Here is a 16,449-nt window from a genome sequence, read left to right on the forward strand (position 1 = left end):
GCCCCCCTCCCACACCCATGGCAATCCCACACATTACAGAGTAGAATTGCTCCATAGGGTTTTCTTGGCTATAATCTTTATGGAAGCAGGTTGCCAGGCCTTTCTTCTGCAGAGCTGCTGCAACCTTTAGGTTAGCAGCCCATTAAAGCTGGGGAGGATGGTAGATGAGAAGCTTGATGAGGGAGATGGTCAGGGAAGGCTTCCTGGAGGAAAGTACAGATAGAGGAAGCCCCAGGAGGGGAGGAGGTAGCCAGTGGCCAGAGATGGGGTGAGGGATGGGCAGGGTCATCCAGGCAGGGAGCAGCTCAGGAAGAGGTCTGAACAAAGGACCATGAAAAGCCATTGGTGAGGCTGGACAGAGGAGGCGGGGCCGGGGGAGAAGGCTTGGACAGAGGGCTGAATCTCCAGCCCCATGGGCTGGGAGTGAGGGCCTCACAGTCAGGGGAGGTTTGGACAGCTTGCCTGGCGCCTGCCCAGGAGGAAGAGACCCCTGCCTTGCCCGCGTTCTCATAGCACACACAGGCATGCCAGAAAGTGTCAGATCCTGAGCCAACACACATCCCACCTCACCCTCCCAGGTGGCAGTCCCCACTCTGCTCTTTCCTAGTGCCTAGTCCCTACCCGGCCTGGCTCTCTATCTGGTAGGGGTGACCCACAAACATGCACCACTGTGGGATCCCAGTCTGGCCTTTTCAGGCTGTGGGGCCCCCTGGAACCCTGGAGACCCAGGAGCACAGAGTTAGTGAACACATCCTGCCTGACCCCTCCCTGCCTCACTGGCAGCCTCCCCACACAGAGAAGGTCATCTCTCCCTGGTGGCCAATTCATCTCCCTTAGAATCAAAAGGTCCCACATGTCAGAGCCAGGAGGGAGGCCGAGAAAGGTGGAGACAGGGGGGTGGGGGGAATCTGCCCCAGCCCTGCTTTACCCTAGGGCCCCAAGGCAATTTCTTGTTCAAGGCCTCCAGGGAGAAAGGAGGGGTCTTGGAACCCCAAACCGTGACGAAACGGCTACAAAAAGGGGTGCCCTACACTCCTTCTGTCAAGGAGCTTGGGGGCAACAGTGGAGCAAGGCAGCTGTCTTTAGCATGAGGGGTAAGGGGTATGGTTCATTGGGGTGAGCCCCAGTGCCCCAGAGCAGCCCCCATTCCCCTGGCTGGCCAGCTCTCTCCTGCACTGTGGCCCCCAACTCCTCCCTCAGCGCTCCGTGCCCCAGATGCCAGGGCAAGCCCATCGCTGAGGGCAGGGGGGCTGCTTTGGGCTCTGGGAGGGTCAGGAGGGACCTCAAGACACCTGGCAGAGATGGAAGATGGGAGCCAACTCTGTAAGTCTGAGCACAGACTGGGCATAGTTTCTCTTCTTAAGTTAAAAAAAAAAAAAATGTATAAAAGCAGGAAGCATTAAAGCCAATTCCGAGAGAAGGGGAGAAGCATGCCGTACCCCGCGCCCCACCCAGCACCTCCATTGCTTGCTCTGCCCACCGCAGCCATGGCCCCTCCAAGTCGGCTTCTGCCATTTTATGGGTTCTCCTCATGTCTCACCTGCTGTCTTTGTTTATTAATTTTGAAAAAGTGTGTGCGCATGCCCATGCAGGTCTAGACCCACACTCAGTTTCCACTTTGGGGGTGAAACAGACCTAACTGCAGAGGGACCAGCCCAAAGTCCAATTACCAGGAGAGCAATCTTCCCATGTCCCCAGGCAGTGTCAGCGTGGGAGGTGTTTACACCAGAAGCCTGGGCCTGAGCTGGACCTGATTTTCCCTGGGGTCTCTATTACGAGAAAAAATCTTGCATCTTCTACTTACCTCTGCTCCTTATCAGTTCAGTTATTCCCATGGTGTTACTTTTTTTTGAAAGATACTATTTAATCATTGCTAGCTGCTATTGAGTCAGCTTTGACTCATGATGACCCCATGTACAACAGAACAAAACACTGCTCAGTCCTGTGCCATCTTCAAGATTGTTGGTCTGCTCAAGTCCATTGTTGCAGCCACGGTGTATTTTTAGTGTCTTCCAATCTAGGGGGCTCAGCTTCCAGCACTGTAGCCGATGATTTTCTCACCTGTCTGTCACTTTGTTGTACTGTGGTGACTTGCGTGTTGCTAGGATGCTGGAAGCAACTGTATTTTAGTATTTCAAATACCAGCAGGATCACCCCTGGTGCAGAGGCTTCATCAGAACTTCCAAACTAAGACAGACTAGAGAGAAAGGCCTGGCAATCTACTTTCAAAAGTCAGCCAATGAAAACTCCCCATGGATCACAACTATTTAATAGGTACCTTTAAAATCAACCTCCATGTTAGTAAGTGACTAGATCATTTCCCTGGTTCCGTAGTCTAATTCACATTGCATTCAACACCTTCTTGAAAATGCCTTTCTCCTTGGGAGCAGATTTCCAGGGACAAATGCGTAACTAAAGGGCATCAGATGGATTGACACAGTGGCTGCAACCATGAGCCCAAGCATAACCACGATTGTGAGGATGGCGCAGGACCAGGCGGTGTTTGCTTCTGTTGTTTATAGGGTGGCTATGAGTCAGAACCGACTCAACAGCACCTAATGCAACAAGGGCATCAACCCTTTCATACCCCTTTGTATATATTTTCATATTTGTTTCCAAAGGAGTTGCTTTGTTTTCAAGCCCACCACGTACTTGTAATAACTTCCTCAGAGCCTCCCAGCACTGGGGTTGTAAGTTGTAACCAAAACTACATATTTGGTTAACTCATTAGGTGCAAAATGACTCAACAAGAATTTCAGTAGCATCGTGTCTCCAGAAAACAGATTCTGGAGGATTTTCTTGTTCTCCAGCCCCGTGTTTTCAGTTACTTCTGTTAAATCGAACCATATGAAATTGCCTATATTCTACCAGTTTTGCTCTACAGGGGTGGCAGCTTCATATGGCTGAGCCCAAAGGGAAAGATTTTAGTGGTGCCCTGCCACAGAACATGGGGAGGACCAAAGTAGCCATTTCTCCTTCCCCTCTGGCAAGCCATCCTGAGGTGATTTTTCGACAAGATGTTCCAAAGTTGAGGAAATGAATTCCACCCCCACCTACTTGTTTTCTAAAGGCTGGTGTGAGCCAGACAATGACAAAGAGTCAGGTCTCTGAAGCAGCTGAGATGTCCCAGGGCTGAGGGGGCTGTGAGACGCTGGAACATCAGATAATTGTGTTTTTCTGCAGCCTAGATAGGTGGGCGGCTGTCAGAGAACATCACGTGGACTTCCGGTTGGAGGCGCGTCCCCAGGACCCAGTGTTCTGCAGCCTCTTCTCCAGGCCAGGCACAGCCGGCCCCTCCCCAGAGCTCAGAGATGGACCCCAGGAAACCTAGGCTTTATTGGAAGACCTGTCCCTACAGACATGCCTCTTACCAACAGGCACAGATGGGGGGAGAAAAGAAGGATACAACATGCTGCTGTGCAAGCTTCTGTGAGGCTCTGCACTAGCTCGACCGTGAAGCACAATTAAAAACCGGGTATGAAGTCAGTAGCTCAGTCCAGCTCAGTTACTGGGCCTCAAGAGAGGTTTCCAGGGAGAAATGGAGGCACAGAGAGGCAGTGGCATGCAGAGAGGGGCAGAGGTGGGCTCTGGCTCTCACAGTCCCCTCCCTCTGGGCCCAGCTGCACCCCAATCCTGTGAGCCTTTCCTGGAGGCCAGCTGAAGAAAGACCCTTGATGGGGCATGACCCCTGCTTCCTCTCACTGTAAGATCTGGCAGAGGTGACTCTCCAGGCCCCTTCCTTTTCACCACCAGACAGTGGAAGACTTTAACTGAGATTCGGGGAGCACAAGCCTCCAGGTTCGCTTTCCCATAGCCCGGGTCTTCCATTTAGAGATGGGAACACTGAGGCTGGTGGGTGCCCTGAGGCTGGCTAGCCCCCAACATCAGTCTGTGGGTGGAGAGGGGATAGTGCTTCTAGCCTCTCCAGCTCACTGAGGACCGCACAGCAGCCAAGAAAGCCATAGGTAATGGATGGCTCCACTGACCTCAGGCACTTTTAATTTGATTGAGCACGTACTCAGTAGAGGGCCAGATCCTGTCCGCCCAGGGGCGGCCCGATAAATCAGGCTCCCGAGAGGGCCCTCTCCTCGCCTGAGCTGAAAATCTTCATCAGAAGTCTGCGTGCCCACAGACTCTCAGACCCCACCTGCTGCCCAGAGGCCCACATCATGCAATACTCAGCTCCAAGCCCTTCCCAGGGGTCACGAGCCCCTCCATCCGGTTCCATGACCAAACAAGGAAGCCGGTCACTTGCCTCCACTTCTGTCTCCCCCTCTTCCCCATGTCCAGGTAACCTCTAGTCTAGAAAGATCTACCTCAAAAGACTCTCTCCAACCCACCCACTTATCCGTCCCAACTGCCCCCTCCTCCTGCCTGGCTACCCTCACCTCCTGTCTGAGCCCTCAATGCCAGGCCTTCTTGTCCCCAGTCCAGCCCCAAGGACCCATTTGCTTGAAACAGCCAACTTTGCCAGCACCCCTGTGGCTCTTGAGATCAAACCCAACCCTTAGTCTGGCCTTCAGGGCCCCTTGAGATCCCTACCCCCTTCTCCAAACCCCCTCCCCGCCCCGTGCTCGCTTCCTCCTTGTCCCCTGGGCAGGTGGTATGCCCTTCCCAGCTCCACACCTTTGCACTGGCTGAGCCCTCTATCTGGAATGCCCCCACCCCATCCATTTGTTTGAGAACATCGGATCAGGCATGGATCAAACCCCGCTTCTCTGGGGTCCCCAAGCAGAGCCTTCTCACTCTGTAATGTCTCTCTCTGTGCACACAACTGCCCCCTCCCCCAGAGCCTCAGAGCCCCTCTGGGATGGGGGTGCATCCGTTGTCTCTGATATCCCTGGCAGCAGGGTAAGAAGGGCATTCCAGGCAGAAGGGACAGCACTGCAAGGGGAGCACGGTGGGGTGGGGGCACACGGAGGCCGCCTGGGAACACACGGCCAGCTGTGACAGGGGCCTTGGAATCATGTTAGGAGGGTGGCCTTTACCAGAGGGCCTGGGGACATGCACAGGTCTGAGCCTCTGAGGCAGTCCCCAGTAGAGGCAGGAAGTAGTCGCTGACCAAGCTGGACAGGCCAGCTCAGCTCAGCTCTTTCCTTTTCCCATACGGCCCCTAGCCAAGCTTGTTAAGGCCACTGTGCACTTTTTTACGAGGCTGGAGGTTTGTAAAAATTATTAGTTGGTGGAAACCCGAGGGCTGCGGGCCAGCACTCTGCAGCAGCAGCCTGACTGAGGGATACCCGCTGAGCCTCTGGCCAAGTCTGGGATGGGGCAGGACCGGAGCCTCAAGGTCGGGGATGCTGGAAGCAGAAGCAGGAACCCCCGTCTGAAACCTAAGGGCATTCTACCAGGGCCCCAGGCACTTTGGGGCCTCCCGGTTGGAACCCAGGCTGGTGGCAGAGCAGGAAGGGCCCACACCCCAAGATAGCATGGCCCTTACCATAAAAAAAAGCTGCCCTGGCTCTACTCTCTCAGACATGGGTTCGAGTCCCAGGCCTGCCAGTGCATGGCTTACTTCTCAACGGTCCCGGAAAGGAGGACCAACTGTTACCTCCTTAATTAAGTCCCCACCCCGCCGCCCCGCGCACGCGCAAGAGAAAGTTCCTGACAGCACCTGGGGCTCAGTAGCCATCCATGGAGGCAGCTGTCCCTCCTTTCCCAGCACCAGATCCCCACGCCCCCGCCCCATCCCTGAGCAGCGGCCCCTCTAGCACTTGCTGGCTGGCCGGGGACTTCCCTCAGCAGAAAGGAATGTGCTGGTCCAGCAAGGCTCTGGGAACACCCGGAGTCTGCAGGACGTGCTGGAAGAGGTCAACCGGGCAGGACCTCGGCCTCAGAGTCTCTGGTTCTGCTGCTTCCCTGGACGAGTGGGCAGGACCTCGGCCTCAGAGCCTCCGGTTCTGCTGCTTCCCTGGAAGAGTTAGCAGGACCCAAGGCCAGGGCTCCCGCCCCCCCTCCCCACCTCTGCATGCACCCTGCCTCCAGGAATTGTGGCCAAGAAGGCCTCAGGGAGGGAGAGAGGGCTGAGTGGACAGGGCGCTCTCCTCTCAGCCTGGCCATCGATGCATTGTGTGACTTTGAGCAGGGCCTTTCCTCTCTCTGCCTCAGTTTCCCCAAGTTGTCTATGTTGTCCCCCTGAGAGTGGATGAAACACCCCCTGTGTCTCATGTGTTATCACGGTAGAATGACCAACAGCACTCTGTGCATGACTCCACGGTGGGATGGGTCTACCCAGTAAAACAGCAGCCACCTAGGGCTCAATTAACAGGAGCATGGTATTCATAGCTAGGGAGGTGAGAATCGGCTACAGCCCACAGCTGGGGCTCTAGCACTTAGTTCTGGGGGAGGCTGACAACTGGTTCCTCTTCAGAGGAGGGCACTGAAGCACGTCTTGCAAGGAGCAGGCGAAAGAAGCTGAGCCTTGACTGGAGAGAGACCAAATGGGTCTCCCTTCCTGCTTCTAGATGTATTGGGGCCCAGCAGCCGTTCTAGAAAGTCCTTTGCTAATGATGAGAGCTCCTCCACAAAGGAACGGCCCCAGTGAGGTAGTGAGCTCCCCAGCGCCTGAGGTAAGCAAGCCACTAGGTGGACTCTGAGATTCTGTGCACACCCCGGCAGCCTGGGCTGTACTCTGAGAGAGCAGGGGGAGCATTTTGGCCCTCAGACCCCATGGTTCAAGAGGCCTGTGCCGTTGCTTTTGGAGAAGGGGCCAGGCTGTGAATGTGCCTCTGAAAGCCACACCCCTCGCCTCTGGGCTCAGAGGGTGGGGGAGGTGGACAGCCCACAGCCTGTGGAGTTCTCTCTCTCCCTGCATTCTCGGCCCCAGCCCAACAGGCTCATGAGACCCACTGTCGCCCATGCTCCTCAGAGTGACCCTCTCTCCTTGTCAGACCCACCCGCAGCCTTTCTCCTCCTGTCCCTCCACACTCCCCTATCTGGCCGCCCAGGGACTCACTGGCCTCCCTTCCGTCCACGCGAGGCTCCACTTGTGAGCCCCTGTGCACTTGCCTCCTTCCTGGCTGGCCTGAGACCCCCACCACCCGAAGGGGTACCCAGGGTCTGGTCAGAATGAACACACTCCCCCAATCCTCTTTCCTGGCATGACTTTGTCCAGCCATGGCCACCACCTCCACGACCCCGCAGAAAGGTGGTGGGACTCCTCTGGCTCAGGAGGTGTAGCACCCGACCCCGGGCCACCCAGCAAGGCTGGGGCTGAGCAGCTCGAAGCCCCACTGCCTGGGGCCCCCTGGTCCCCTGTCCCCGCCCCCACCCAGCTGCCTAATCCAGGCCGGCCTGTGGGAAGCAGCAGGCTGAGGCAGACAAGATCATCAGGAAGGCTGGGATGCCTTCCCTGCCACAGATGCGGCCCTGGGCTCCTGCCTCGGGCAGATTTGACAAACTTGCTAAATTGCAATTATTCTCCACGGCTTAGAAGAGCTGGGTCCCCGCCAGCGCCTGCATTATCCTCAGCAGCTGCAGCCACTGTGAGCCAAGGGGTGGAGGCCTGGCCGGGCGGGGGGCTCAGACTGCAGACCCCCCAGCCATCCACCTTGGGGCCCAGCACATAGTGGGTGCCTGTTACCCAGAGGCACTGTCCAGAGCCACAGAAAGGCAGCGGCCCATAGGTGCCAACCCCAGGAAGGCACAGGCAGGGGAGAACTTCGATCCAGGGTATCAATTTCCCAGGATTCTGTAGATCCTCAGCTGTGGACTTGGAGTGGGGTGACAGTGCTGTGTACTCACCCTTTATGAGAAGGAAACGAGGCCCAAGAGGCCGCACCTCTCCTGAGGCACACAGCAAATTAATGGAGGTGCTGAAATCTGAGCCCAGGTCTCCCGGTAGCTGCTCCATCCACCACGCTCTGGGCTGGACTGCTCAGATGCAGGTGCTGGTGCCCAGGATCCCATTCTGGGGTGAGGGGACCCAGAAGGAGAGAGGGCCCCCCAAAGTGCAGGTCAAGAAGGAGCATGGGTTTGACCAGCTGGGCCTATGTTTGGCCAACAGTGGAATCCACAACCTCAGAGGCCTGCCACTCGGGGGGACCAGAAGAGACCCCCCCCACCAGCATCCCAGGGCACGTCACCAGACACCCATGGGAGTCACTGGGCTAGATGGCTTTGAGAGCTATTGGGTGCTATCGAGTTGATTCCAGCTCATAGCTTGCCCATGTGAAGGACAGAACTTTCCCATAGGTTTTCTTTACAGGAACTGCCAGAAGAATGTACACGTCTGTCTGGGAAGAAGTACAGCCAGAATGCTCCTTAGAAGTGAGGATGGCAAGACTTCGTCTCGGTACTTCGGACATGTTATCTGGAGGGACCAGTCCCTGGAGAAAGATATCAAGGTGGGTGAAGTAGAGGGTCAAGAAGAACATTTCAAGATCTATACTACAAGGAAGACCAGTTAATATGACTATTATTCAAATTTACAAACCAACCACTAATGCCAAAGACGAAGAAATCGAAGATTTTTACCAACTTCTGCAGTATGAAATTGATCGAACATGCAATTAAGAGGCGTTGATAATTACTGGTGACTGGAATGTGAAAGTTGAAAACAAAGAAGGAGGATCCATAGATGGCAAGTATGGCCTTGGTGATAGAAACAACATGAGAGATTGCATGACAGAATTTTGCAAGACCAACAACTTATTCATTGCAAGTAACTTTTTCAACAACATCAAAGGTGTCTATGCACGCGGGCCTCACCAAATGGAATACATAGGAATCAAATCGACTATGTAAGTGGGAAGAGATGACAGAGAAGCTCAATATCATCAGTCAGAAGAAGGCCAGGGGCCGACTACAGAACAGACCATCAATTGCTCACATGGAAGTTCAAATAGAAGCTGAAGAAAATTAAAACAAGTCAATGAGAGCCAAAGTATGACCTTGATTATATCCCACCTGAATTTAGAGACCATCTCAAGAACAGATTTGATGCACTGAACACTAACGGGATAACATCAAAGACATCATACATGAAGAATGCAAAAGGTCATTAAAAAGACAAGACAAGAAAAGACCGAAATGGAAGTCACATGAGACACTGATACTTGCTCTTGAATGTAGAGTAGCTAAAGCAAAAAGGAAGAAATGGTGAAGTCATAGAGCTGAACAGAAGATTTCAAAGGGCGGCTCGAAAAGACAAAGTATTACAATGACATGTGCGAAGACCTGGAGTTAGAAAACTAAAAGGGAAGAACGCCCTAGGAACTTCTCAAACCGAAAGAACTGAGGAAAAAATTCAAGCCTCAAGTTGCAATACTGAAGGATTCTATGGGCAAAATATTGAACGATGCAGGAAGCATCAAAAGAAGATGGAAGATATACACAGACTCACTGTACCAAAAAGAATTGGTCAACATTGAACCATTTCAGGAGGTAGTATATGATCAAGAAGTGATAGTATTAAAGGAAGAAGTCCAAGCTGCACTGAAGGTATCGGCAAAAAACAAGGCTCTAGGAATCGACAGAATACCAAATGAGATGTTTCAACAAACAGGTGCAACTCTGGAAGCACTACGCCGGGAAATTTGGAAGACAGCTACCTGACCAATCGACAGCTACCTGACCAATCGACAGCTACCTGACCAATCGACAGCTACCTGACCAATCGACAGCTACCTGACCAACCAACTGTATTCATGCTCATTCCAAAGAAAGGTGATCCAATGGAACATGGAAATTATTGAGCAATATCATCAATATCACATGCAAGTAAAATTGTGCTGAAGATAATTACAAAACATAGCAAGGATTGTGAGGATGGTCCAGGACTGGGCAGCGCTTTGTTCTGTTGTACATGGGGTCACTATGGGTCGGAACCAGCTCGAAGGCACCTAGCCTCAGCAAACCAATCGTTACTGAAGCAGTTCGCCAGGACCTTCTCAGAGCTGCTGGGTGGGTTTGAACCACCAACCTTTCAGTTAGCTGAGTGCTTAGGAGTTGCATCACTGGGGTTTCTTTATCCTAGAACTAGTTCCCCTAAGGGGGGAAGAAAACACATGGCAGCATCACTCCAACCAGTAGGACCAGTAGAAGATAGGTGAGAAAGTGTGGGAGGGGTGGGGGAGCGTGGGGCCAAGTGCTTGGGCAGAAGGGAGGGCTCGGGGCTGTACGCTTTGCCGGAGAAGCCTCTAGAGGATTCTGTGTTCCAGACACTAAATTTCCGTGCACGTACACAGAGAGCAGCTTCTCGGCTTCCGGCTGCCTCGTCTCCTGGAATAGAGCCTTTTAATTACATGGAAAGGTCACCAGAAAAAAAAGAAAGAAATGAAAAGCCAGAGTCTCTAGAAACTTCATCTTCGCAGCTAGAACTTTGCAACAAAGTGGCTAGCCAAGGGCTGGGGCAGAGGGCTGATCAGGAGGACTGGCCCTGCCACAGGGAGTGCAGGGGCCTCAGTCTCTTTACCTGCAAAGTGAGTTGATAGGTTGTGGAGACTTCAGCCACCTCCCTTCAAGGGAGCTGCCAAGCGCCCCCCTGCCATGGACTGGGCACCCGCTGTGCTTGGTGTTGGGACCCACTGTGAGCAAAACAGCCCAGCCCTGGGTCCTACAGGCTGGCGGGGGCAACAGACAAGAATTAATAAGTCACGTGAATTTAGCATCTCAACAGTGGTGAGTGCTGCAGGCGAAGGTCTGGAGGAAGTGAGTTGTCTAGGTGAGAGAAATCACCGAAGGCTTCCTGGAGGAAGCAGCACTGGAGCTGCAAGGAAGAGTGGGCATTGATCAGGGAGAGGAGGTAGTCTTTATCCTATGCAGAGGGAGCCGGGCACTGGGCACAAAATCACCACTCCCAGAAGAAAAGCAAACTGCATCTCCAGAGCTGAACCACTGCCTATCCACCCCTTCCTGATCTGTGCTCCTGCCTCAGGGCATTTGCTTACGCTGTTCCCCCACCTAGAATACCTTTCCAGGTCTTCCCCTGCCATTTTAAGTCACAGAAAACCACATTTGGAAGGGTCCTTCCCCCTTGGCCTTCCTCAGAACTGCCTGCCAGGGGATGGGAAGCAAAACATTACGTAAAAACAACCAGGAGAAGCAAATGTTATCTTCACATCTAGGGAGAACATGCTGCAAGATACCCACCGAGGTTATCCTGTGGGGGGCCTTTTGGGGATTTGAATTTTCTGCTTTGTACTTTGATATGTTCCCACCTATCCCACATTGGCCCCCTTCCTTTACTGTTAAGAAAAACAAGATGAAATGTTTAATAGAAGGATAATGAATTTAATAGAAGGATAATGAATTTAATAGAAGGATAATGAATTTTGTGAATTTTAAAAAGCCCCCTTTGGCTCCTTCGTGCCCCCTTTGGGCTGCCAGGGGCCGCCACCCTGTTTCCAGGCAGAAGGTTCTGCTCTCTTCAGCTGCACACAGCCAGGCAGGGTCCCGGCTCCGTGCACTTAACATTAACGATAAGCATCTCTTTCCATCTAGACTTCATAATGATGGTGGTTAAGGGCTGCAGCATCTTCCTCCCAGTGGATTCTTGCTCTGAGCCACCCTCGGGGGGAGCGGCAGCCTGCAGAGCTATTAGGGTGGCTGATGGATGGGTCGCTTAGCCAGGGCTGGCTGGGCTGTACACGCCGCCCACGAGCGCGTGGCAGCCTTATTAATCCTGGGTACCTGTCTGGCCTGGGAAGTGACTGCGTCCATGTGCCCAGGACAACAGCCAGAGCTGTCCTCTCGTCACCCTGCAGCACCCCCAAGCCCCATGGAGGCATCTCTGAGCCCTGCTGGGGTAGGAGGTCCCAGCCACAGACCCCAGGTTGCTGGGTTTCATGCCCCTTTTTCTCCCTGGTATTCAAAGCCCTCTCAGGCTCAATCTGAGGCTCCTGGTTTGCCCCCAATCAGTGCTACAGAATGCCCTCACTACACCCCTCACCTCAGGACCCCCGGGGCCCCTGTACGCAGGGTATGTCCAGCCCCTGCTGGTCAGCCTCTTATTCACTCCCTCACTAAATGGTACTCTCTGATGACCACAGGGCTGAGCCTAGAACAGCGTCCTCCAAAGGGGAGGCACCAGGCAAAATTGTCTGCTCTTTCCCCTAAGTTCTGTGCCTCCTCCACCTATTTCCTGGCACCCATCCTGATCCTCACCCCTGCAACAGCCCCCCTCAGCCCCACAGGCAGCCCCCAGAAGGCTTCAGCAGTCCCCTCCTTGGACCCTGAACCCACCACCTCTCCCTCCCCTGAGGAACCAGAGCCTCCCACGCCCCTGCCTGCCCACAGCATCTCAGTCTAATCCCCTCCTCTCTGCCAGGCTGATCGCGCCCCACTAAAAAATAACTAGTGCACATTGCTCCCCGGGCCAAGTCCAAGCCCCTTACCACGTCTGCACTGCCCACCCTCTGGCGTCTCCCCCCCCCCCCGCTCCCTCCTCCAGGAAGCCTATCCCTACTGCCTCCCCACAAGGCTGAAGGAAGGCCCTCCCAGGCCCCTGTGAGCCCTTATCAAACCACAATCACTCAGTGTTCACATATTCTGTTACAGGGCCATCTACCCACCCTCCCTCACAGCTCCCTAAGAGTAAACACAGGGGTCGGTAGGTCGCCTCCACCAGGGTCTCAGCACCCAGGCCTGGAAGGCACTGTGAGTCCTCAGGAGACATTTGAAGAGTGAATGAGAGCCAGAGGAAGGGAGGGAGGGAGAAAGAAGGGAGAGGGGGGAAGGTAAGGCAGAGAAGGAAGGAAGGCAGGTAAGGAGGGAGGGAGGGAAGGAGGGAGGGAGGAAGGGAGGGAAGGAGGGAGGGAGGGAGGGAGGAGGGGATAAATGAGTGAAATAAATGGTGTGCTGGAACTAACTGATTGTTAAATTTTCAAGAGATTTTGTGAGCTGTTTGTTAAACAGTTGGTAGCTTGAAATTGGCTATGCTGGGAGTATTTACACCAGGGAAATTGGCAAACAGTACAGATCAGGGCATTGTACTGAGCCAATACAAAGAAGAGCCATTTGACTATCACACCATCAGCTGAATTCCCAATTTTGCCTGCACCACCTCCAATTTTAACTAAGAATGAGGGACCCACAGAACTAGGAGGGATCTTGAAGTCTGCCTCACAAGAACCCTGTCCCATCCATACATGCCCTTCACTCAGTCATTCAACAAACAATGTTTGAGCACCTCTTCAAGTCAGTCTGTGTTGGACCATAGGCCCAGCCTCAGGAGCTCACAGCACCTGTAGACGGCCATGTGGTTACGTGCTTTGATCAAGGGATGGCTAAGGTCAGGGAGTGGGGCACGGAGGAGGGAGTAACCACTTCTGGGTGATGAGGACACACAGAAGGACTTCCTGTAACATGCTTAATATGACTCAAGTGGTTTAGACTTTTGGAATTTGTTCAAATTTCCTCTGTGGGCTAGTACATTGGCTTATAAATTAGGAATGCTTCTGGCTGCAAGTTACAGCAAACACAACTAGCAGCAGCTTACATGATGGGGCTTTCTTCTCTCACTCAGCAAGAAGCCTGGAAGTGGGCAGTTGCTGAGGGGTTCTGCAGCTCAGTGAGGTCCTCGGAGGCCCTGGCTCTTTCTGTCCCCCTCTCCATCACTCTTAGCTGGCCAACTTTTCACCCCCAAGACTACAGGAAGCAGTGGGGGAAGGCAGCAGGAGCCCTGCCTGCCACTGTTAGTGACCATGGGGAGTCACCCCTGGGAAGGGCCAGCTGCCTCCTCTCTGAGCCCAAGAGCCCAACCTGGAGCCAGGCACAGAGAGGGGCCTTGTGGGTCTGTGTGCACTGAGCAAACAGCACAGAGTCATCAGCACAGAGGCAGAGGCTGGCAGAGGCGGCCCAGCACGCTGCTTCCGGCCGGAGGAGGGAGATAATGTTGTGCCCATCTATCTGCTTCCTAATGAGCTACCTCGTTTGACCGCCCAAGCTGCTACCTGGCAGTTGGCCGAGTGTCGGCAGAACCACATTAACCTTTTCAGCTCTTTCAAAGAGCAATTTACCAAAGGATGAGGGATCGCAGGCTGAAACGGGCCCAGCCCAGGACCAAGGCAGAAGCCGAGGTGCAGCTCTGTCTGAGTCAGGTGGAGCCTGCCCGGCAACAGTGAGTCAAAGTGCGTGCCTACAGCCCCAGAGCCTCCATTTCCTCACCTGTAAACAGGGAGTGATAAGCATAATGACACCTTCAATATCTGCCTGGCTTCTTAAATGCCAACATCTAAATCCATCTCTAATCAGAAAGGGCTTTGCTAGGAGGTATTAGGAACCTCCTGAATCCCAAGGAAATCAAGCTTGATTCTACAGGTGTGAACAAAACAGGGCCTGGGTGGTTCAGTGGTGGAAGTCTTGTCTTTCACCTGGGAGACCTGGGTTCAATTCCCAGCCAATGTGCTTCATGTTTGTACACTGACAGACACCCGTCTGTCAGTGGAGGCTTGAGTGTTGCTGTGAACAGGTTTCAGTGGGGCTTCCAGACTAAGACAGACTAGGAAGGAAGGCCTGGTGAGCTACTTCCAAAAATCAGCCAGTGAAAACCCTATGGATCACAGCAGTCTGATCCCCAGTTGATGGTACAGGACTGGGCAGCATTTTTTCCAGCGTGCACGGGGTCACTATGAGTTGGGGCCAACTCAACGGCAGCTAACAGCGAGGAACAAAACAGCTAAGGGAGACACCCAGACACTGTGTCTCAGTTTAGGCCTTCCCAGAAGCAGATCCCGAGATAAGGATTGTTTAGGAGATGCTTCCAGGAGACCCCAGTAAGAAAGAGGGAAGTGAGGCAGAGCCGACAAAGGGAGCTTCCTCAAACGGGTCGCCCAGCAGGAACCCTAGACAGTGGTCAGCGGGGACACTTCTGGGGGGTGGGGGTGTCTCTGGGACTTCTGCCTGCCCCCTGCAAGGAAGAGCCTCAGGGAAGCATTGTAAGGATGCCAATGAGACTCAGAGGGCAGAGAACACTCAGTGTGGGGGACATGGGCAGCTCTGCCCCACTGCTTCAGCTCGAGCCCCTCTGCCTACCTCACTCCACTCAGCACCTCTGACCTGGACAAACCCAGGAGATCTTGTCACCTCCCCTTCCCAGTCTTGTGCAGGTGCACCTGCTGGGGGTCACTTAGCTGCAAGGGCCTCTGGGTAATGTTGCTTTAGCTCTCCAGACTCCAAGGTAGAAGACAGCCAGTGTGGAGAGATGTGGAGTGGGGCTGAGTGAGCTGATTTCTGGCATCCACTCCACCTACCTCAGGGCCTTTGCACATGCTGCTCCTTCAACCTGAAATGCTTGTCCCAGTCATCATGTGTCTGGGTATCTGCTTGTCCTGCGGGGCTCTGCTTGGGTGTCACCTCCTCAGAGAGACCACCATAAGCACCTCTCTCATTTTACCTCTCTTCAGTCACCATCTGTCCTGTCATCCTGTTTTATTTCCTCCAAAGCACACCCCCTTCTCCAGAATGATCTTCATGTTAGCTTATGTATATACTGCCTGTCTCACCCCTAAAACAGACTCTCCAGGAGAGCTGGAGAAGGGCCTCTCGTGCTCATCAGGAGCTCAGTGCCTAGAACTCTGCTTGGCGCACAGTAGGGCCTCAGGAAATACTTGATGAGCTTGTCTTGGCTTGTTGAGGATGCTCTCACTAGTGCACATAAAGGTCTGGACCTGGCGCCCAGCACATAGTAGGTGCTCAAAATGTCAGCTGAGTAAGCAATGATGCAAGTATCATTTTCTCGACAGCACCTCCATTTTCCAGGTGAGGCACCTGCAGCCCAGAAAGGGGCAGGAGCTGGCCGAAGGTTACACGGCACACCCACCCTGGCCAAAGAGGGACTGAGAGCCTGACATCCTGGTTTGCAGCCTACTTCACAGGCTGTGGCTCAGCCCTGAGGACAGCCAGTCTCGCAGTTCTGAAATAATAAAGGGAAAAGTTACAGCTCTCCTGTTCCTCAAGACAAATGAATTCCACCACTGGGCACATGTCCCCAAAGCTGCGGAAACTGGGGATCAAATCATGGCCCTGCCTTGGCCACTGTCTCGCCTCAATGCTTCAAAAGCGGATTCCCAGGTAAAATATTGCCACCCTGGTGGTCCAGCGCACTGCTGCGCCCCAAGTAATCTCACCCGACACAATACAAATGGGAAACAGTGTCGCCCGTCCAGGTTTTAAATGAGAAAGTTAGAACAACAAAATGCAGAGGTAGGACGTGGTTCTGATTACAAGGAGCTCAAAGTAATTGCCTTTCCTCAGAAAGCCGGGGACCAGCTCTGCCAGTGTGGGGGGGCCACCTCCCACCCCTCATCCATCACCCCATCGTGCGTACTTTGAATATTAAGTAAAGTTTTATTTATGGTTCTTCTTGCGGGCTTATGACTCTCAAGCGAGGCAGGGATAATAACAAACCCTCTCACACAAAAGTTAGGCTATAAAAAAATAATTAAGGAAAATTTTCCCCGCAGTATCGGCAGCCGGGAGGCAGAGGCCTGCGCAAACACCCTCCGCCAC

This window comes from Loxodonta africana, chromosome 10, assembly GCF_030014295.1.
Source record: "Loxodonta africana isolate mLoxAfr1 chromosome 10, mLoxAfr1.hap2, whole genome shotgun sequence".
In the NCBI taxonomy this organism is placed as follows: domain Eukaryota; kingdom Metazoa; phylum Chordata; class Mammalia; order Proboscidea; family Elephantidae; genus Loxodonta; species Loxodonta africana.